Source organism: Dipodomys merriami, unplaced genomic scaffold (assembly GCF_024711535.1).
Source record: "Dipodomys merriami isolate MVZ:Mamm:240054 unplaced genomic scaffold, mDipMer1.0.p SCAF_154, whole genome shotgun sequence".
NCBI classification, from domain to species: domain Eukaryota; kingdom Metazoa; phylum Chordata; class Mammalia; order Rodentia; family Heteromyidae; genus Dipodomys; species Dipodomys merriami.
In genome coordinates, this window is record NW_027202871.1 from 1,746,159 (window position 1) to 1,770,062 (window position 23,904).

The 23,904-nt window shown below is 37.5% G+C and overlaps 1 protein-coding gene across 1 annotated transcript in view; it reads right to left on the reverse strand.

The window, feature by feature from the left end:
- Window positions 1-23,904, reverse strand: part of Rsrc1 (arginine and serine rich coiled-coil 1) — a 252,904-nt gene that overhangs the window by 77,127 nt on the left and 151,873 nt on the right. The gene's annotated exons all lie outside the window — the stretch shown is intronic.

Below are 23,904 nucleotides of genomic sequence, written 5' to 3' on the forward strand. Positions count from 1 at the left end.
ATGTGAGCAATACAGCCTATTCATACTATCATTATGTATACAACTTATTTCCAATTTCAATCATCTTACGATATTGTTACACAGAATAACTTCGCTCCAACTTCATTGGTTGTGACCTCACCACTACAAATCAGGTTCTGGCTAAGCCTGAAACCACTAACTGGTTATATAAAATATACCTAGCCCTGGACTGGGTTTACTGGATGACTCTTTACAGCTCTGAAGTCTTTTGGCACTAAGTCTTATACACTTACTTTGGCCTGTCCAACATCCTTCCAACAGTCACCTACTAGACAGGGCCAGAGAGATAAACAGTCGCTGCTTCTGGAAGAGAGGGATCTTAAATTATTTGAAGGAAATTTGTACAAGCACACTGGTCAGATGAAATCCAGATCTTTTCCAAGAGGAACCAAGGAAGGTTACGTACCATTGTTCTCTGGGGGTGGCGTCCCCTGGGACAGCTGAGGACAGCTGTTTTCAGCTGGCAGGACTGGGAGAGCAAATGATTAAGTAGCCCTCGGTCAAGAACTGCAAATGTCTTTCTGTGATGGGAACAACTGTCCCAGGACTTGCGTGACCTGTGAACACACTACCACACATGGAAGTAGAAATTCTTTTTATAATTATTTGAGTTCAGAGTCTATATGTGAACATGAGGAAAATTTTGGAATGGCTATCTTGTGCTGAATTTTCAAGAGTGCAATGAATGACTAAACTAAATGAGTATTACACTTTCCTGTGTTCAAAACTTTATGAGTTGCTGGGTGCCAGTGACTCATGCCTGTAATCCTGGCTACTCAGGAGGCTGAGATCTGAGGATTGTGGTTCAAAGCCAGCCTAGGCAGGAAAGCTGCGAAACTGATCTCAAATTAACTACAGAAAACCAGAAGCAGCACTGTGGCTCAAGTGGTAGAGCACTCACCTTGACCTGAAGAGCTGAGGGACAGTGCCCAAACATAGAGTTCAAGCCCCATGACCAACCAAAAAACCAAAAAACAATAAAACAAAACTTTATGAGTTAATCATCACTTTAGAAGACCCTCTAACAAGAACAATACATATACAATACAGGAACTACCATAACACAAAACTTACGGATTACCCTAAATATACAGCTATTAAAGCATACTGTGTAATATTTGTATATGTATGTGTAAATATATGTACATGTAAATACATCTTTATGTGCACATATATATTCTGCTTAAGAAGCATATATTTCAAAATGTCAGAGAAAAAGTTGCTAATATTTAGGCAAATATTTGAAATTGTATCATGCAGGTCTGTCCACAATTAAGTATGTTATGACCCAAATCCTTCTTTTTTGATGAAGCAACTAGACTGCTAAGCTAGGAAAACATAAAAACAAAAAACAAAAAACAAAAAAAAAACTTCAAGCCGGGCACTGGTGGCTCACACCTGTAATCCTAGCTACTAAGGAGGCTGAGATCTGAGGATCACGGTTCAAAGCCAGCCCGGGCAGGAGAGACTGTGAGACTCCTATCTCCAATAAACCACCAGAAAACCGGAAGTGGCGTGTGGCTCAAGTGGTAGAGCGCTCGCCTTGAGCTGAGGGACAGCGCCCAGGCCCAGAGTTCAAGCCCCACGACCGACAAAACAAAACAAAACAAAACAAAAAAACAAAAAAAAAACTTCACTCTAATTTAGAAGTACGGGAAAATAATCAATGAAAGATTATGGAATATAGGAAAATTATCAATAAAAGTTATGTATCTTTCTGATCATGGGAGAATTTGCACTGGAAAGATAGAATATCTAGGTAACAAAAAGAGGAAAAGGGCAATATTATCCTTTAATGTCCAACTCAAGACCATCAGTACTTTCACGTGCTCTTCCCAGTTGAAATAGCCATTCTTTCTAAAAATTTTCACACTTACCCATTTAACTTATAAAAGAGCTCTATCTATCTATATATCCATTTATCCCTCAACTTGATAGTGTAAGGGCTCTATTGAAGTGTAGGGCTAGAGGTGTGGCTCAAGTGGTAGAACATTTGCTTAGCAAGAACAAAAGCCCTAAGTTCAAACCCTAGTATACCAAACAAACAAACAACCCCACAAATGTACTGAAGTGAAATTTCAAGGTATTAAGATTACATTTAAGACTAGATTTTACTTCCACAATGCCTGGTAAATTGTCAAAACATTGAGTCTAATTGTACCACTCTTCGTAATCAATGCCATCTCTGGCAGGTTTCCTATCCTCTCTAAGCCTTGTTTCCTCTGATTATAGTAAGAATATGGGTCAGGAGGAATAGGGACAAATGATAAAAGGGGTGACAATGATCAAGATTCATTGTATTCACATACTACTTTGTTGATTGGCAACTCCTTTATACAACTACTTAAACATAAAAATAAGATAAAAATACTAATATCTGTATTTCTTCTGAGAATCATCATATAAGTAAGGTAAGAAATAATGCTTTGAAAATGGTAACTGAATACAGAGTAACACTATTTTTAGTGGATTATTTTTCTACAAATACATTGTTTAGGAAATTTAATCATGTATACAAATCAATTTTTAAAAATAAAAGAATTTATCTCCGATTTTGTAATGTTAACTAGTGAGAATCTTTATGGGAGAACTGTTTGACAAAGTGTATTTGTCTGAATAAGGGAGTCTCCACAGTAATCAGCGAACCACCCCACAAAGGTAACAAACTGGAAGACTTTGCTAGATAAATACTTGTTTCCCATCAAGTTATTTCGTGATCACTTCTCCATACTTATTGGCACACCCAACACATTAAGTTGAGTTTTATAGTCTGTTAAAATGATAGATTATACTTCTGTGTTGTCACTGTGGCATATTTTCTCTCTTTCTGTATGAGTTTGTGTGCATATGTATATGTCTAGAGACTCTCTAGTGAGGACATACAGGGAGCTATTTTGAAATTACCCATTTCACATAGTACTCTATGCTTCACATTAAGATTTTAAAAACTTAAAAATAATGACACAAGAGAAAAATGTGCATTTCCCTCTCCAGCTAAATATGACCTTTCTTCAGTCACTTGCCAAACAAGGGTTTCTTGGCAATTTGTCTGATAGGTATGTATACTGTATCTCTTTAAATATTTTTTGTAATGGAAGAAAGCAGAGTGCTTTCTTTTACTTAAATTAGATGATGCCCAGGGAGACTGAAGCTTGGTGCCTGTGTGTTTGGATATGGATAGTTCATGTGTATGTTTACCAGTTGATGAAATGTTTTTTTCCTAATAAGCTAAGGGAACTACTGATACCATGACTATTTCATTTAGGCCTTCTGTTTTTTAAGTGCTTGGGAATGAACCTAGGGCCTGTGCATGCTAAATGCACCAGCCTTGTTGGCTTTCTCTGTCTCTTAGTACGCAAACGGTACTCATTGACTCTACTGGTCCTTTTTACAAGTCCCCAATTGCTTGATCAGTATTCCAGGCTAAAAGCTGGAGTAGTCCAGAACCCAATGCCATACATAGCCCCACAGGGAGGAAGGAAATGTCTCTGACCAAAGTGTTTCATAATTAAATGTGATAGGATGGCTTTTAATGGCTTGTAGTACTCAGAGAAATGAGACAGGTTTATCAAATTTGATCCAGATTTTTTACTTAACACATATATAGAGGTAGATAGTTCTCTAATTATTCAGAGACTTTATTTTGAAAATGATTCAGTTGATATAAGTTATCCCTAACAGTTAATCTTAGAAATTACATTATACAAGGAAATCTTGGTTAATTCTATAAACACGGAACATAAGGCATAAATAATTTAACACAGAGTTCACTCTATGTGCTTCAAAAGAAATTCTTAATGGGGGGTAACAAAGTATTTTAAAAGAACCAGGCTTCCTCTGTCATTTACTAATTTAGACTCAGTAAAACTGGGATAGAAAATTCCTACATTATTTTTCTGACACCATTTCTTATTTTAAAAAAAGCATTGTAATTTATGGTTTTCTCTTGCTACACACTAATAAACACAAAAAGAAATTCTTCTACTATGGAACTATCATTGGTTTTGCATACTTCCTTAGTGCAATGTTTTGAGTGTGTGCTGATTCTGGGGTTTGAACTCTGGGCCTGGGAGCTGTCCTTGAGCTTTTTTATTCTTAAGGATAGTTTTTAGGACTTGAGCTACAATTCCACTTCCAGCTTTCTGGTGGTTAATTGGGGATAAGAGTCTCATGACTTTTTCAGGCAAGTTGGCTTAGAACTGTGATCCTGAGACCTCAGCCTCCTGAGTAGCTGGGAACACAGGTGTGAGCCATTGGTGCCTGGCTCTGAGTTATTTTAAAGTGAAAAGGGCTACCAAAAAATGTGACTTCATATGTGCATATGGGTTATATGATACTGTTATATTACATTTCTTTGATTATTACATATTGCTATGTTTCTTTATTATTTATTATGCAACAAGAAAAACATTATATATAACATGTAGTTCTCTTTTCTCATAAACAAGATTTCCTCTATTTCACTACTGTCTGTTTACAATACGCCCTTTATCTCCAATTACCACCACATGAAACAGAGCTATTTTTTTCTATGATTTCTAAAAGGTAGTTAACAAGATTAGCTCTTTTCCAGTGAATATGATTCAAACTATGGATAGCTACAATTGTAAAATAGAAAATTTAATAGGTAATTGCTAAAATCAGTGTCTGAGACATTTATAGATTATAAAAACACAGATATTATGAATACTTAAAAATATGAAGAACTCCAATATTTGAAAAATGCTGTGACAGTTCATTCACTGAATGAGAAATTTAAATTGCTTGTTATTTCTTTTAGTCTAAAGTATTTATGAGAAAAAATGAAAGCAGAATAAGAAAATCAATATAGCAATATGTTACTACTATGTAAGCCAACTGACAGTGTCACATGTGACCTGTGTCTACTTTAGATGTGCAGCTCCTGAGACCATCTTAGTAGCCAGTGTAGTCAGCTGGGATTGGTGAAAGGTGGCCAAGCCCACAGCCCAGAGCACGTTGGGAGCACTCCCCACCTCCACACCACAAAGCCTAGTGCTCTGTCGGACTGTTTTGCTTACTCCCTTCTTCAGAAGGCCAAGATGCCAATCTACAGATTTGATGAAGTGGAAGCAGAAGTTCTCTGTAAGCAACAGAAAAGAATTATCTAGATCTACTTATAGAGTGAATGAAATTGTAGTTTTCAGTAATTCAATGCACTGTAATATTTCTAATCATTAAATATCAGTATTTTTCTTGGGAAAACACCATTCTCTACTATTTTTTTATGTGCAGTGTGATTGATGTGTTTGGATATTTCCAGAGAACTGTTAAATACTGCATTCATATTTCAACAACAGAAAACATTCTGGCCAGTGACAAAACTCATCTCCCTTGTCTCCACTTAAAAACTCCTGTCTTATTTTCAATGTCATTCCCTTGTTACCTAGTCACTGTATTAGGAGTGGAGCTGAGCAATATGAATTTCCTCCAGAGCCAGTGTCGGCCCCATTTCTTTTAAATGTGATGGAGGACTGGGCGCTTAGAAAAGCTGAGATGCGTGGCCAGGTCCCCACGTCAGCTCAGGCCCGCCCAACACAATATATAAACTGACATAAACAGCAGAAAAATATTTTTCACAGTTCTGGGTTCTTCAAGTTCAATGTTTCGGCATGATTAGTTATCATTTAGTGATGAGCCTCTCCACAAAGCTCCACTATCCAGACTGGGTGCAAGCCTACTTATCTTCCAAAGACTGCCCTGATGCCAATGCCACTGCCTGGGGTGCTAGGATGGTAGCACAGGACTTTGGCAGGGACACACTACTGTCCACAGAGGTGGGACCACCAGGAGGCTGAGGCCCGGGGATGTCCCACCCTGGACCCTGCGCAGTTCCCTTTCCTCCAGGCTAGGTTTCTAAGTCTTACTTTCTCTCTTTTTTTTTTTTTTTTTGCTGGTTGTAGGGCTTGAACTCTGGGCCTGGGCACATTCCCTCAGCTATTCGGCTCAAGGCTAGCCCTCTACCACCTGAACCACAGCGCCATTTCTAGCTTTTTCTGCTTATATGGTGCTGAGGAATTGAACCCAGGTCCTCATGCATGCAAGGCAAGCACTCTACCACTGAGCCACCTTCCCAGCCCCTCTTTTTTTCTTGTGAAGTCCACTTTCTTAGGCCTGACTTCAATGTCTTCAAGGTAATTTCACCTGGACTTCTACCACTCACAAACGGACAACCAGAATGACCAAGAGATCTCTCTCACTGGCCCGAGTCTTTTCTCAGGTGGACTGTACCTGAGATAAAATTAGGTGATAGCATCTTCCTTTAATAGTAAAATAAAATGGGCATCCCACAGTTATACAAAACAGATATGAACATATTGTTAGTGTCATTTTGCTCTGATGACCAAACTACTTTGTGCTACATTAATTAAATAACAAACACATCGTGGGTGCTTTTATGTCAGCTTAGCTCACTCTCCTTCTGCTGTCTCCTCTGAATCATATTCTGCTTCCTTGCTTTGGACCGCTTTATCAGAGCAGCTCTCTGGCTGACCTTTCTATTGGGCTGTAAACATCTGACTCCTTGAAGACTCACAGTATAACATATTGGTATTGTCATAGACCTAAAGAGTAATGTGTTTTCGGGCATGAACTTAAAAGGTACATCGAGATAGCCCGTCTTCCTCAAGTGTATAGTCTATAAATGAATAAAACTGAGTATTATTATGAATTAATTAAATAAAAAGATAATAGGTTTAGAAACTTTGGGTGAGCCTGCTTAATCCTAAGTATTGACTATACTGCCTAAGGAGGTACAGCTCTGGGAAAGCTATGGCACTTCTAAACCTCAGATTGCTTTAGAAGCATCTATGTTCTAGATGAGAGATAAAGTAACTCCTTCAGAGTCTCTTGCTCAAAGTCTCATTTAAAATTATAATGACTCCTTTTATAATCTTTTTAGGAAGAGTAGAATCCAGTATTCTAGTATCTTAATATCCAAACTGAGGTAAGCAGGCTGTGTTTACCACAGAATCTTCAACAAATGAAAACCAGTCTAAATCAGCAAGACCAAAACGCAGCCTCAGATCTATGTCACACACCCTTTGCTTCTGCTGTGCCAACATATTATCAATACAGGCCCTCGACTGCAAAGTCCATGAGGGCTTTCCCAGCAGAGACTAGAGGACGGAGGCTAAAGCCTAGTACTGCTTCTCATGTATCTTTCTCTCACTTACCTTTGTCCTGAGACTTCAATTACACTAACAAAACAGCAAAAGGAGGCCTAACTTGAGAGGAAAGCCTTTTTTTTTTTCTCTTATTTTGGTAGATCTGAAGATCCTGGGATACTGAGAAAACTAACAATGGTTTGCCTTTTCTACGTACTCTGCTCTAGTTACCACAATAACATTCTGCTCTGAGCCACATGACAGAATTTAGGTGATGTGCTGTGCCTAATAGCTGGTGCTTTTTTCTCTTCTTTTCCTTATAAAAGCAGATGAGCATGTAAGAAAATCGACAGATTACCACAATTTGCATAGTATAAAAGGAACCAGGAAGTTCCTGAAAGTCCTTCTGTCCATGGTTTCCCATAAGCTTGCTTCTTCCCTCTGTCCCATGAAGCACCTATAAGTCATATCAGGGGTTATAAATCCTATTCCTCTGGCCTCCAAATTCTGTGAATTATGGATTCTGATAAATCCAAGCTATCCTCAGCACACCTCTTTCTCTCACCTTCTCCACAAAGTTAAAGGACAATGTGGCCATATTTGAGGTCCTGGATCTCTTCATAACAAGAGACTTGGGCACACACTGCAGCCTTAGTCAGGCCTCTCACCACAAAGCCCAGGCCACAGCGCTTCAGCTGTACTATTCTATCAAATAGTTTTTTAGCCTGGAGTTGGTGGCCCATGCCTGTAATCCTAGTTACTCAGGAGGCTGAGATCTGAAAATCATGGTTCAAAGCCAGACTGGGCTTTGAACCATGACTCTTATCTCTAATTCACCTGCAAAAAAACAGAAGTGGAGGTATAGTTCAAGAGATAGAGCACCAGCCTTGAGTGAAAAGCTAAGGAACAATGCCCAGGCCCTGAGTCCAAGCCCTATAACCAGCACCAAAAAAAAAAAAAAAAATGTTTCTAAAGGTGGAAATATTTTTTAATGATTTTTTTGTTATCTGTAAGTAGCTGTACAAGAGTTACCCTTAAACAAATCACTTTGTAACTACAATGTGTCTTGATCAATGTCACAAAACAAATATTAAGTATTACATATAATATGAAAAGAAACATTAAAAAAAACATTCAAAATTTTTGAGTTAAACTCGAAAATGGAATCCATACTTTGTCCTTTTCCTATTTAAATTTTATTTGTTAATAAGCTAATATATGGTTTTTTTAAAAAAATCTATTAAGCTCATCATCCTAAAATGGAAAGATGTGTAAAAAGTTCAAAGATGCAAAACTCATTTTTAAAACTGACTTTTCTAAAACATATACTATAAATGCTTTCAAAAATAATACCTGAAAAAAGTATCCACTCAATACCTTGTAATCATCTCTAAATCTAATGAGATATAAATGCATTTCATCAGAGATGAAGTTCTTCAATGGCTGCTAAAATGAGAATCAGAAAATTATTATAATCTGGTAGTTTGGCTTGCAGCAAGCATTAATCAGAAGTCATAATACATCCACATGCTTCTTTAGACACCACATTAGTCAAACAGTTTTCTATGATAACGACATTGACGAATGGGCTCTGAGTTAGAAGGGTCAATCATAAACTCATCAAATGCTTCATTTAATTTCTTAATTTGGACAAACACAATTTGTTTATGGGAAAGATATCAGGTGTTCGTGAATGAATAATGGCTATGAAACCAAACTCCATTAATCAGCTCATGATTACAAATGACTTAGAGATTGTTTATTCTAATTTCATTCATTTGAGTCAACAAAGAAAACATGAGCAAATGAAACCATTTGGAAAAAATGGCACATTTATTTCTCCATATTTAATAAGTCAATGATAAATACTCTTTCAATAACTATATCAAAAGGACTTTATTATTCAGATTGGTACTGTTCCTTTTTACGAATGAGTTGTTAATGAATATGATTTATAAAGGCCCAGGTGAGGAAAACAAAAACCAAAATACTACCAAAGTTGCACTGATCTTAAGAGCTTTCTCAATTCCTCAGGTGGAGGCACCCTATGCTTCCTCTACACTTTTGGCTGCTTTGTGCTCTGTTTAAGCCACACCAAGGTCTCCAATACTGAACAATGGGTGAGTGGTTTGGAGTGCTCTGCAAGACTGTATTTGTTTGCACAGCTCCCTCCTGAAGTAGCTTGAGATCCAGTGGGGCAGGGATTGCATTGTAGGAACCTTCACATTGCCCTGCCTAGCATAAGCCCTGGCACGATTCATTTTTGTTCAAACAAACTTAAGGAAAAGTGCTCTACCAGGACAATTCTGACTAATTAAATAAATTCAGTCACAGTAAAATTTAGTCTGTTTCATATTATTTTCAAAGTACTTAACAACCATCTACTAAGGAAGACGCGCATTTCCATTTCCCTGCAATTACCAGAAGACATCTGCTCTCCCTTTGTCTTTCCTTTCCTTCTTCTACTGTCATGCAGAGACAGCGAAGGGCCCAGTGACCTAGACCCAGGATGCAGGCCTGCTGAGGCTGGACAAGACCTCTTTGCTCCTCCCGATGTACGGTATGCCCTCACCTGCCCAAACCCACTCCAGAACATTACAGACTGCATCCCTTAGGCAGGCTGCCTGTCCTGGAGCTGCTATTTGGGCTTGATCAATGGAAGACAGTGAGAGGATATCAATTAGAAGGCAAGAGGGGAAAGCAGCTAGATTGTAGTTCCTGCTGGCCTGTGGTTTGATACAACTGAGGCCCCAGTTTGAGGACAGACCTATTTTGTACATTTTGCAATGTTTTATAGCATCCTCTTCCCTTTCGTTTTGCAGCCTGAGAGGTAGTAAAAATTCACCATTGTTTTAAGGCCAGAAATCTTGACAGTTCATCTCGTAACTGTCCTGACCTTATAAACAGCCCTTCCATCAAGTGCTCAGGTTATGGCTGTGAGTACGCCCTCTCTGTTCCCGCTGCTACCTGGAGCTGTCCACTTGCTCATGGATGGCTCGCACTCTATCTCTACAGTCTTCTGAGGTCCAAGGACAAGCCATATCCCAAGTCAGTTAGTTTAATACTGGCTTGTCTGTGCTATTGCATCTCATGGGGTTTAAACTGTTTAAGGTATCATTATGGTAAGAGTTCTCAATTTTGTTCTTAATCATACTCGCCTAATGGGTTGCTTGAGGTTTCTGGGCATTTTATGTGTTCCTGATTCCTTCAAGTCTTAGCCCTGGCTTGCTGAGTATTACATTTCTGGATTAGAGAAAATAATCATTTTCACTAATACTAAGTAAAGTTCATAATATGTAAAAGTTAGGTACAAGTGGGCCATTTCATAAAGAAACCAGTCCATGTCAATGACATATCTATCCATATTTACTGCAGCACCAAGCACAACCAACACGAAACAACCTAAGGGTCCATCAACTGATAAATGCATAGAGAAAATGTGGTGTAGGTACACAATGGAATACCAATCTACTATAAAAGGAATGAAATCCTGTCACTGTCATAAACACAGATAGAATTGGAGATCATTATGTAAACGAAGCAAGATACACACACAGGTCCCACATGATCTGACTTGTGTGTAACACTACACAAGATGGCTCCCTAAGAGGGAAGGGAAGTGCTGTCCAATTGGTGCTAAGTTAGACTTCCACAAGCATAAATTGTGCTGTAGTACTGTGCAGTAGGGTAACTAGGACATACCATTTCATAAGGCTAGTAAGATTATGAAGATATTATTTTTATATGTAATATACACATCTTATATATATATATATATATATATATAAATCTTTTCTTAAAAGAAAGATGCATTTAATGTACTCAATGGTTTTTAGTTATAAAACACTTTCCTTTTTTTTTTCTTTTTGCTTAGTATTGGGGCTTGAACTCAGTGCCTAGGCAGTATCCTTGCATTTCTTCAAAAATGGCTAGTATTCTACCATGTGAGCCACAGCTCTACTTCTGGCTTTTTGCTGGTTAACTGGAGACATGAATCTCATAGACTTTTTCTGCCCAGGCTGGCTTTGAATAGTGATCCTCAGATCTCAGCCTTCTGAATAGTTATTAGTACAAGAATGAGCCACTGGTACCTAGCTCGAAATATTTTTAATCCCAAATACACCATAAGAAAGGCATATCCCATATATTTGTCCTTCTGGGAAATAAAGCTTCATGATTTAACTGCATTAAATTTCCAAAATTGAAAGTCACTGTTTGTAGCTGATATCTTGTATCTAGTGTTGAAAGTCTTTAAAGTTTCATTGATGAAATTTCAGCTTATTTTAAAAGAAGTCAAAGCACTACTGGCAAGTAGAAAATAAAGGCAAAAAATCACTACCCATTACTTCCTTCCTCTTGTAGTTTGAATATTTTTCTGTGCTTTGTATCAATATTACAAGCATACACAGTGTTAAAAAATAAATGTGTGGTATGGAATTATTCTATACTGTGTCTGTATGCTGGAATTTGTCCCCTTAATGTTTTGATGGACACCTGTTTCCGTCTCTTTTTCATTAAAGTCTGCCAGGCGCCTGGCCCTTTCCCTCACTTCTTACGTAGGTAACACTGAGTGTCCTTCATTTGCCCTTGGTGACCCTGCATCACAGTGGCCCTGGGGACAGCTAGGCTGCCCTGGAAGGTAAACAGTGATATACTTAAAGGCTGTGTGCAGACCTCCCAGTGACTGGATCCTATGATTTCCTACGAGCTTCCATCTTCTATTTGTAATTTACCCATCTTTTCATGTCAGAACTTTACTAGAGCTGCCTTAAGCATTTTCTAGTTTAGTCAACCTAAAAGAGATTTTAAAAGTATGTAGATTATACTGTTGTTTATTTCAATACCATTCACAAAAACCAAGATATTAATCAGCCTGGGTACCTGTCAACAGATGAATAAATATATTGTGTCTACATATATATGTGTATATATAACTCTACTGTGTATCTTTTCATGCATAAGCAAGATTGAAATCCTGTCATTTCAGAAAAATAGATGGATGTGGAGGACATCATGCTGAGCAAAGTAAGTTAGACACAGAAGCCAAGCACTGCATCAAAAGAAGATGACCCATAGAAGAGGGAAGCTTAGACTAGACAAGGACAGGGCAGTGAAAGAAAAGGAGGAGGAGAGAGGGTAGAAGGGCAGGTGGCCATTATCAAGGCGTAGTTCCACACACATGCATGGAAATATCACAGCAAAACCCACTAATTTGTAAATATGCATATGTTGTTAAAGACATATTTGACAAGATCTAAAAAGTAACAAACTGGAAGGGAAAAACTACTTTTCCCCTGGAAAAAGAAGTCTAATTCACTGAATAGAAAGGAATTAACAAATGGTGCTGGAACTCATCAGCTATTAGAAAGGGACCAATACATCTTAGCATTAACATCAATCTAGACAAAAAATTCTAGAGTTAAGAATACAGCATTTATAAAAATATAAAATCATGAAAAAAACCTGAATATTCAACTAACAACTACATGAGAAATTTTACTAAGGAATCTGATATGGCCTCTGTTGTTAGCTTCTGAGAAGCCAGGGTGGGAAAAGCACTTGTATTCAAGGTGGGCTACTAAGACTTCCATCTGCTAGTGAGGAGATCTAGAGTGAGGACTATCACATTAGATGCCACAGGCCAGCTGCCTGGGGTGGAGACTGGGCCATGGGACGTCAGCCCAACCTCCCTGAAGACGGAAGAACTGAAGACCACACAATGAATAAGTCAACCCTACTATGTAACAAAACCTCAACTAAACCTCTAAACACTGATGCTTTCCTGGATCATGTTTTGAGGCCAGTGTGAAGAAAAAAGTTAGAGACATCATTTCAACCAGTATTAAGCATGGTAGTGTGTACCTGTCTTCACAGAGAGCATACAATAGGAGGATCATGACCCAGGCTTGCCTGGGCATTTCAATGCAAAACCCATCCCAAAATAACTAAAGCATTTAACCGTTGTTCAATTTATTCCTAAGTATTTTATTATTATAAGTAGTAGGTTTGGTTTAAGTTTCAATTTCCATTTGCTCAATGTTAATAGATTAAAAATAGAATTCTGTTTGAATAGTTGACTTTTATCTTTTAGGCTGAAATTTTAGGGTGGTTTTTTTTTTTGAAGATTTGTTGGGATTTTCTGTAAGGACAATTTTTCACCATTAAGACACATTTATTGTTGCATAAATGTACTTTATGAACTGAAGATGTTCTTAGCTTAATATGTGTTTATCAGGAATAAGAGTTTTATTTTGTAAAATACCTTTTCTGTATTTACTGAGATAATGATAGGTACTTTCTTATTTACATGTTACATCCCAATGGTTAACAATCTTACATGTTTGGAATCACACCACTTAAGATGATATACTGCTGTGGTATCTCCGTATTACCAATAGAATGGGGAGAACAAGCAACACTAGTAAGATTCCAAAGTGATGGTAAAGCTGTGGGGTGGCTGGGATTATTATGTATTCCTGGGGGGAGCACAAACATTTTCAGCCATGTTAGAAAACAATGTGAGGCTTTCCATAATGTAAACATACAACTGTCATGAAGCAAGCAATCCCACTCTTAGGTATTTGCTCAAAAGAAAAAATAACTTAAGCTCACACAAAATCCTATTTGCAAATGTTGTAATGGTTTAAAACATAATCAGCTCAGCCCAAATGGTTAACAGTATCCTTCACTTATTAATTCACACGATGAAATACTATTCAGTAACAAAAGAGAAATACACTGATCTATGCAATTGTATGGATAATTCTCAAGGGTACTATGTTGTCTATCTAAGAAGTCAAACTCAAATGATTACATATTATATGAATCTACTTAAATGACATCAGGAAAATCAAACTTGTAGGACAAAAAAGGGATTCTGGCTCAGAAAACAGCGACCTAGGGGGTGATGCCATTGTTGATTAGTGGTTTCTGTGGCTTCAGAGTGGGGGAGGGCTCAGAAAATAGGGGAACTTCAGAAGCGGAGGGGGGTGGTGAAATTGATTCTAAATTGTGATTCTTGATGTTGCTACTTAGCTACCTGCATCTGTTAAAAATCAAAGAACCGTCACTTAAAGGCAACATCAATTTAACAAAGATATTGCTAATAGAATAAGCAGGCAAATTACAGACTGGAAAAAAGTATTTATAAAGTGCATATTTAACTTGTACTATCTATATAATAAATATATTATATATAGTACAAAGATTTTAAAAATGGAAAATGAGCATGTTTCGTGAAAATACACAGATGACAAATACATGTGAAGATATCCAAATCATTAGTCACTACAGGAAGGCATATTAAGGTAAAATAAAACACAACACATTCAACAGAAGGGCTAAAATTAACTGTCACCTCCAAAAAAGACCTAACAAGAGCTGGTAATATCGAGGATAAGAAGCAAATACATTTTATATACTGTACATAATAATAAAATTGGGCTATATTGGTTTTTCTGCCTCTCTCTGCTGCCTCTTCACCCCATGCCCGCCCCCCCACCCCCCGCCATCTTGTTCTAGTCTTCTTGTTTGGGTGGTTTTAGATCTAAACAACACATATGAATGAAAACAAGTGATATTTATCTTTCTGATTCTTGCCTATTTCAATTACCTACAGCCACTTTGGAGACTAGATTGAGAGTTTAGTATAAAAAACAAAAACAAGATCTGACCAATGACAACAACAAAATTACACTTCTATTTCTATGTAAACCAGGCAATTCTAAACTTGCTCGTGTGTGTGTGTGTGTGTGTGTGTGTGTGTGTGTGTGTGTGTGTGTGTGTGTGTGTGTGTGCGCGTTTGTGTACTGGACCAGGGGCTTGAACAAAGGGCTGGTATGCTGGCTAGCACCACCACTTGATATTTAGCAATTTAATTTCTAAGTATTTACCCAAAACAAATCAAAACATACATTTCAATAGACTTGTATTCAAATCTTATGTACATTTTAGTCATAAAACCATAAACTAGAATAATCCAACTGTCCACCAACTGCTAAAAGACTAAACATACCGGTCCATCTAAAGAAGGAACGAGTACTTCAATAAAGAGAACGGTGAGGAGCATAACACCGCCTGGAAGACTATAGGCACAAAAGACTACACACTATACAAGTCCACTTACAAAGCATGCGAAAAATAGCAAGACGGGAGTCACCGCACGCAGACTAGTTAGGGGCAAAGACCAGAGGCGGAGAGAGAAAGGACTTCAAAGGAGCACAAAGGAAGTTTCTGGAGTCATGTAAAGGTGAATAGTTACGTAATTACACACTATCAGCATTTATTACATTTTATACAAAATTTTATGGTATTTTATCAGGCTTAAATTAAATTTTTCCTGGACATCTCCAGGTTCTTTTCCTAAATACACAACCAGAAAATAAAGATAATATGAAACAATTTTTTTAAGAAACCAAAATCCCACTGCCCATAGACAATAACTACTATTAGAGTCTTGATATCATCCTAGATATTTTTTCAACAAAAATATTAACTTTTGGCTAGTACAAACATAGGATGAAAGTATATATACTGTTCAACAACTTTTCCTCTAATGTTCAAATACATCACAATCATATGATTTACCATATGCATTTTTTTAAAAAAGAGAAGTCTCAGTATGTTGGAAATGATCTGTACAACTTGTGGGGGGCCTGGGGGAGAGAAAGTAGGAGAAAAATTAGGGAAGGGGTAACAAGTTTGACAAGAAATGTACTTATTACCTTACTTATGTAACTGTAACTCCTCTGTACATCACCATCACAATAAAATAAATAAATAAAAAAGAAGTCTCATCCACTTTGATTCTCCTAGTTGTGAATGAAAGAGAAAGCTTACTATAGAATGTTTTTTGTTGTTGTACATAATTGAAACACAACTTTTTAAAATTAATAATTTAGAGTAAGTCACTGGTTTTAGATTCTTTAAGGAGTGGGCTCTAATTTTTCTAAATAAAATTAATATTTCCTATAAAACAGAAAAAATTTCAACTTTTTCTGAGATGACAACACAACTAGAAACTTAAAAAGAGTTAACACTAAATAACCATTAATAAAAGGATCTTGTAGAAAACAGGTCGAGTTATTTGTTGATATCATCTCTAAATTTAGGAGAAGATGCTGTCCGCAAACACAGCAAAGGGCCACTCTATTTAAACAGTTTTTTTCTTTTAATTATTATAAAGAAAGAAGAAAGAAACCCCAGGGTCTAAAATGTAATGAGTGATCCTGTTAGTTCCACCAGACTAAAATCATACAGTCTACGTATGTGGTCTTTTCAGCCACATCTGTCATGAACCATTTTTACATCACAAAATGCAAAATACTAAGCACTGGTTTACTAGCTCAGACTTGGGAAAGTAGTCATCATTTTGATTTCCCCTTAAAGAAAAGTCGGCTCTTAGGACAATAGCTGACAGCTCTTTGCAGTGTGTATGTAGGACTTCCATGCATTGTACAATCTAATTCCAATGTAACCCAAGCAATGGTGAGAAAAATCATAGTGAAAACAGCCCACATAAAGTGGCAAAATGAAAAATCAATCATGATTTTCTTAAAATCAAAATATTTTCCTTGACTAGGTAGCATGGAACAATTGTTAAAAACATTTAAAACACAAACAAGTCTCATGTCACCATGAGCATATATCCTATAGTACATGCTCAATTAATGATGGTTTTTTAATCCCTTATGAATCACATTTTTATTAAGAATTTCACAAAATGATCTTATATTCCTTTCAAACTCTGTTGCATTAAAATGGAATTTTAATATAGAATAAATATTCTATATAAAATTTAAAAATGTTTATCTGAAACCTTCATAGTCACTTTTTGGCATTTTCAAAATTAAAGTTATTTTACTCATGGGGGTAAAATAAAACAACAGGCCTTTAATTTGTCCTATAAGAAAAGTCCAAAGATTTTAAGACACTAAACCAAAATATTAATCCATTAGTTAATGGCAAGAATCTTATTATATAATTTAATATTAGACAAATATAGTGACTCTCAAAAGACTTGCATATCTGATATATAAACAAGCATTTAAATCCCATACATTTGTCAGTCTTTCGATAATGAAGTCGAGAAAATAAACTCGCAGACACCCGAGTGAATTGGCCACTGTAAGAGACAGAAGCTCTCCTAAATCCTCTGTTTACACTGGGGATTAGTGGAGGGAGTGTGGGTTGTGCACGGAGCAGTCCACGGTCAAGGGAACCTGCTCCCTGTCAGCCGCAGGGCAGAAGGACAAAGCCTGGTCCTGGTAGGAAGTGACCCATAAACGTATTCCTTCTCGGGATTTATACAAAGCCAGTCTGCCTCACAGAAACTCCATATGACCACGAACCGGCCGGCAATGCCTGCCAGGAGGCCTAATTACAGGTCTACTGAGCCCAATAACAAAAGCTGAAGGGCTTTAGCCTAGGGATGATCTGCTTTATACTGACTTGAGAGAGTCCATATAGAGGACCCAGAAGAAAGAGGTTTAGCTTTAAAATTCTCCCCAGAGGCCCAGCATTGTGCTCTAGTCCAGAAAGCCCACATGCAACATACTTCAGCTAGGCTTAAACATCCTACCCTCTCAAATTAACATTCAGCTACTGTCTGCTTAACATCTGCTCAAACATGGGAAGTGGCTGTGATATTGTTAGGCTCTTGCTGATGGCTTTCTTCTTACTAAATATTATTAGGTCTAAATCAAATATAAACATGTAACTGAGGTTAAAACAAACAAGAGACTTTTTTTTAAAGACAAATTACTTAAAGATTCTTTTTAGGCAGCACTAATTTTACCTTTCTGGGTTATTACAAAGACAAAAATCACACACATTGACAGAAACTGGAAGTTAAATTAGCATGATCAATTTCATCTTGCATTGAAGCTGTTCAATTATATGTTTACAGAAACCATATGTGATGAAAAAAAACTTTGAACTAATGCCCAAGTCAATCAACTTATTTAACATTTTATTCTCTTCTCTTTCTCTTTTTGCTGTTTTTTTTTTTTTGTTTTTGTTTTTGGTTAGTCATGAGACTTGAACTCTGGGCCTGGGCGCTATCCCTGTGCTCTTCTGCTCAAGGCAAGTGCTCTACCACTTGAGCTATATTACCACTTCTGGCTTTCTAGTTGTTTATTGGAGATTAGAGTCTCATGGATTTTCCTGCCCACGCTGGCTTTGAATCGTGATCCTTAGACCTCAGCCTCCTGAGTAGCTAGGAAGACAGGAGTGAGCCACCAGCGCCAGGATTCTCTTCTCTTTTTAAATTAAAGTGCTATTCTTACTGGTCTTAATTCTTGATGACATCATGTACCAGGGGTGCATGCAGGCCAGAGGAGGCATGTGACTCACCTGCCCATCCAACCCTGGTAATGCCACCAAGTACAAAACCAAAGTTGCTCTTCCTCCAGCTGGCTAGCACACAGCAATCAGTCCTCAGTCTTAAGAACAGCAAACAGATCAGTTCTCAGAAGACTACAGGTTGTCTTCACTATATGTTACTACTTCCACTTTGTCAATGAACACTGAAGGGCCCCACGCACTAACAACTTTGCTGTGTATCTTCCATGGAGTGGACCTCGCATGGCACAGAGTTCATGTCACTGAGATCTCAGTATTTGACGGCAATGCCCTTCAAATTAACGGTAACAGTTACAGAATACGTGGGACATACAGTGCTTTGTAAATATTGGCTCATTTAAACTCCACAACCACAACTTCACTCACTGTGTCCCATTTCACTGGCAAGGCTACTAAAACATAGTAAAGAGGAGACTTGACAATGAGCGCCAGGTTAGTGGAGTCAGATGTCCACCTAAATTGTCAGCACATGGGCAAGGAGACTCCAAGGTGAGAAAAAAAAAAAAAGTGGAAGCTCCAAACTACTTACTAACTATAATACAGAAGTTAATTTTTCAAACATTTTCTGAAGGCTTACCATGAAAGCCTCTTACACATAAACACACACACACACACACACACACACACACACACACACACACACACACACACACACACACACACACACACACACACACACACACACACACACACACACACACACACACACACACACACACACTAGCCTGTTTCTCAGGTCAGTGGTCAGAAACTTGCTGAGTGAAATCTCTGGCAGCTATAAATCAGATTACAGCAGCTTCTATGGTGTGGAAAACAGTGTGAGATTATCAAGGCAGTGACACCCGTAATTCCTGGGATCACAAACATTTGTGCTAGACGGGACGTAGAATGCTTGTGTCACAAGACTGTGAAGAGAAGGGAGTGTGTGCAGTTGAGAGAAGAAACTCTCCATTTAAGGTGCTGCAAAAGAACTGAAGTAGAGTGAATAACGTACAGCTGAGAGCTAAGCTAGCTCATGTCCTGCCTGTGACGTGCATATGCACAGAACTATCCGTGCCCATCTTCTACCCACAAAGGACCACTGGCACGAATGTCCATAGCTAGGATATTGGTGATCCTAAATATTACTCTGGCTTTTTTCAAAGTTATAAGCTTAATGATTATGAATGCTCTATATAGTTAGGGGACAAAAATAACTTTTTTTTCCTGAATGAAACTGATCAATTTAAAAACTCACTTCAGAATCAAAATCTTATTTGAGGCTACAGATGATTTTATTGTAAAGCAATCACAGAACTAAGTCTACAGAATAGAAAGGTATTTGTTAATATTTTTAATTTCCTTTCTCCCAACAGAACTCAAGGATTTTATCTATGGATTGAAATAGCTCAGGAGTCAGAAGTCATTGCACTTGCATCCTGCATTCCGTTACTGAGCAGCTGTGTGACTCTTTGCAAGCCCTTTTAAGCTTTCAGTCTTTGTAATATGCAGTTAGTACATTTGCCATGTAGAGATGTAAGTCATAGAATGTGTGTGTGTGTGTGTGTGTGTGAGAGAGAGAGAGAGAGAGAGAGAGAGAGAGAGAGAGAGAGAGAGAGAGAGAGAGAGAGAGAGAGAGAGAGAGAGAGAGAGAGAGAGAGAAAGAGTTTGGACAAAAACATCTTTAAATTATGTGAGAAGCTTTTTCTTTTTACGCTGTGCCTGTCTGCACCACAGCCCCACATAGCAGTTATCATCGATAAGGACATTCTGACAGTCACCGAAGCAAAACATTTCCATACTGGTGCCCTGAATGTGGATGCTCTTTGGTTAACACAACAGAGAACAATTCTATTATTTCGAGGGTGGGAAAAGAAAATGGTTCAGCCCCTGTGGTAAACAGTTAAAAAAATTAAATATAGAATTGCCAAATGACCCCAGTTTCCCTAGGTAAAGACACTCAAACCTGCAATCAAGTACTTGAACAAAAATGTGTTCATAGATTGAGAGGGGAAAAACTGGTAGAAAATGAGGGAGGGCTGACACTATTCAAAAAGAAATGTACTCATTACCTGACTCATGTAACTGTAACCCTTTTGTTTATCACCCTTACAATAAAATAATTTTTTTTTTTTGGGTCCGGTCGTGGGGCCTGAACTCTGGGCCTGGGCGCTGTCCCTCAGCTCTTCAGCTCAAGGCTAGCGCTCTACCACTTGAGCCACAGCGCCACTTCCGGCTTTTTTTCTTTTTGCTTATATGGTGCTGAGGAATCGAACCCAGCCTCAGGCATGCAAGGCAAGCGCTCTACCACTGAGCCACATTCCCAGCCCCTAAAATAATTTTTTAAATGTATGCAATGTATGCATATTCATAGTAATGCTATTCACAATAGCCCCAAAGTAGAAATAGACCAAATTTCCAGTGAATGAATAGACAGCATTCATGTGTGCGTGCACACATGCACACACACACACACACACACACACACACACACACACACACACACACACACACACACACACAGAGTGGACTATTATTCAGATATACAAAGAACATGAGCATATTTCTAGAACAGACTAAATGAAAGCTGGCCATAAAAGATTTGTGTTATAGGATTCTATTGACATGAAACAGAGTCAAGGTAGATTGGTGGTGAACATGTAAATGTTCCTCCAAACAATTATGGCAGTATTTACATTATATGAAGCCAACCTCCATAACCTGCATTTATAAAATAGGGAGCTGTAGTGACCTAGAACATGCATGCACACACCTATACACACCTGTCACAACATACACACACACACACACACACACACACACACACACACACACACAGAGCTTGGAAAACCACCTCTGATCTCACTAAACAATCAATAAACATCCAATCGCCCATGACCATGGAAGAAGCAGAGGTAAGCTCAGGACTGCTCCACTCTTCATTAGCATCTCTCCACAGAGCAATAAAACTGAGGCAGGAAATGGAGGGGAAGGTACGGGATGACCTCTGGGTAAAATGTCTGACATTTTCACTGAGGAGATGATAATGGGAAAGACAATAACGAATCATATGGAAAAAATATTGTAAAATCTGAATAATTGAATCTGGGTGAATTATTGCATTTACAAAAGAGTCAAAGGTTAAAATTTCAAACTTTTGAATCAGAATATAAATATGTAGTAGTTTGGTGCATATAAAATATGATCATAACAAATACAATAAAAGCTTTGACTACAAATTCACGTGTGGTGAATATGCATAATACTACATGGTTATATTTTGTTACTTTATTTACACATATATCTTTCAAAAATTATACTTCTGATAATCATGGATAAATGTTCTAAATAGACTTTAATCCAACATTTATAAGATTATCAGTGTTCACTATCATAATCAGTGACAATGAAACAGTTGAAAGTGAAGCATTCTTCTGGGACCCATAGCTGGAGTAAAGCACTAATCTGTAGCATTTCTATACAGGAACTTCAGCTACTAAGTATGTAGATAAAAGACTGAAATAAATACTCCCTAAAGAATGCAATATAAAGCCTAAATCTTTCCTCATATCTAATTTTAAGGTTTCAAAGTCACAGGTATTTACCCTGGAAACTCAGGTGACTTCCAATGTAACACTGGCTGCTACAAGGCCTACCTTGCCAGGTATCTCAATCCAGAACTAGGCTAGACTCTGACTGCAAGCTTTGTCAGACTGCACTTCACTTCTTACCCCAGCTTCCTTGGTATGTTTAAATTTAGTAATACCTGAGCATGTTTTAATTCATCACCAAAACAGAATTGCAACCTTGCCAATGAGTTCTATACTTGTCTATGTACTCTAATCCCTATCTATCCATCTGCTTTCTTTCTCCAAAGGAAAGTTCTCACTAAAAATAACACTAGGTGATTTTCAGAGCATCAAAAAGGGAAAGCTGAGAAAATGATCACTTAACCAATGACAATGAAACATAGCATAAGCTGGGGGCATCAGTGGCTAATACCTGTAATCCTAGTTACTCAAGAGGCTGAAATCTGAAAGCTCACAGTTCAAAGCAGAAAAGATTCCATTTCCAACTAAGCGAAAAAAGCTGAGTTGGATGGGCATGGCTCAAGTGGTAGAGCCCCAGTCAAATTAGCAAATGAGCTAAAGCATGAGGTCCTGCATTCAATTCCCCACAAAAAGAAAGAAAAAAGAAAAGTAGCACGACGTTTTTGTAAAACCATTCTAAGTATCAACATCAGCTACATTATATTAATTCCCATAGTAGTCAATCTCACAAAAATAATCTAAAACAGTGTAGAGAAAAAGTAAGAAATCCTCCAATCAACATGCACATAGGTATTTTCACAATAAGCACTAAAAATATAATGGTCTTAAATTATTTCTAAGGTGAAAATAAAAATCCCATTTCATCCCCGTGGAAATTATAAACTCTTTCACATTAAAAAAAATAATTTTAGAAACTAGAGTACTATGCCTGATGACATGATTTAAATAAGCTACCTACATATGAAGAGCATAGTAAGATTCAAAGTAATATATTATTAGCATTAGAAAACATAGCATGGATTGTACACAAGTTTAAGAAAGAAGACATGAAGCTGATCAGAACATCTAAAATTGAAGTTGTAACATTATTGTATGAATGAGAAATAGAATAGCCTTTAAGATTAGACAAAGTCTAGAACATACTGTCAAGTCAGTCGATGTAACTGACAGAATTCTCAATTTATACTGACATAATTTCTTACAGAACAGTTAAAAATCCTAACCTATTTCACCCTATATGAGAAACAAAATGGTCATAGTCTTAAATATAAAATGTGAAATTTTTAAACTTTTAGGAGAAAATCATGATCTGAGGTTGGTCAAAAAATTCCCATACATGCCACCAAAAGCACAATCCATAAAAGACAAAATAATAAAGTTGAATTCACCAAAATTAAAAATTTAAATTGATGCCACGCTAATCATTATGAAGGTAAAGAATTACATTCATCTGATTATAAATTAGCACTATATTTAGCATTCGATCACAGCAACAAATACTTTATATGGCCCTCTATATAATCTAGACTGTATACATCTGTCAAGAGTTTTTTTTAAAGGAGCTTTCTGTTTGTTCACTCATAGTACTGGAATTAAATTCGGGAACACAAGTTTGCAAGGTGGTGGTTCAACCACTGGAGCCTGGCCTCCAGCCCAATTCTGCATTGGTAAGTTTTGAACTAGGGTCTTACTTTATTTCCAGGCAAGCCTGGGATGCAGTTCTCCCACTTCTGCTTCCCTGTGTCTCCAAGGATGATGGATGAATACTCCTATACCCAGCCATTGTGCTTTCCCTGTAGTTGGTATAACAGGCATGTGGTACAGTGCCCACTTATTAGGTGAGACTGACTGCCTTCAACATTTATGTA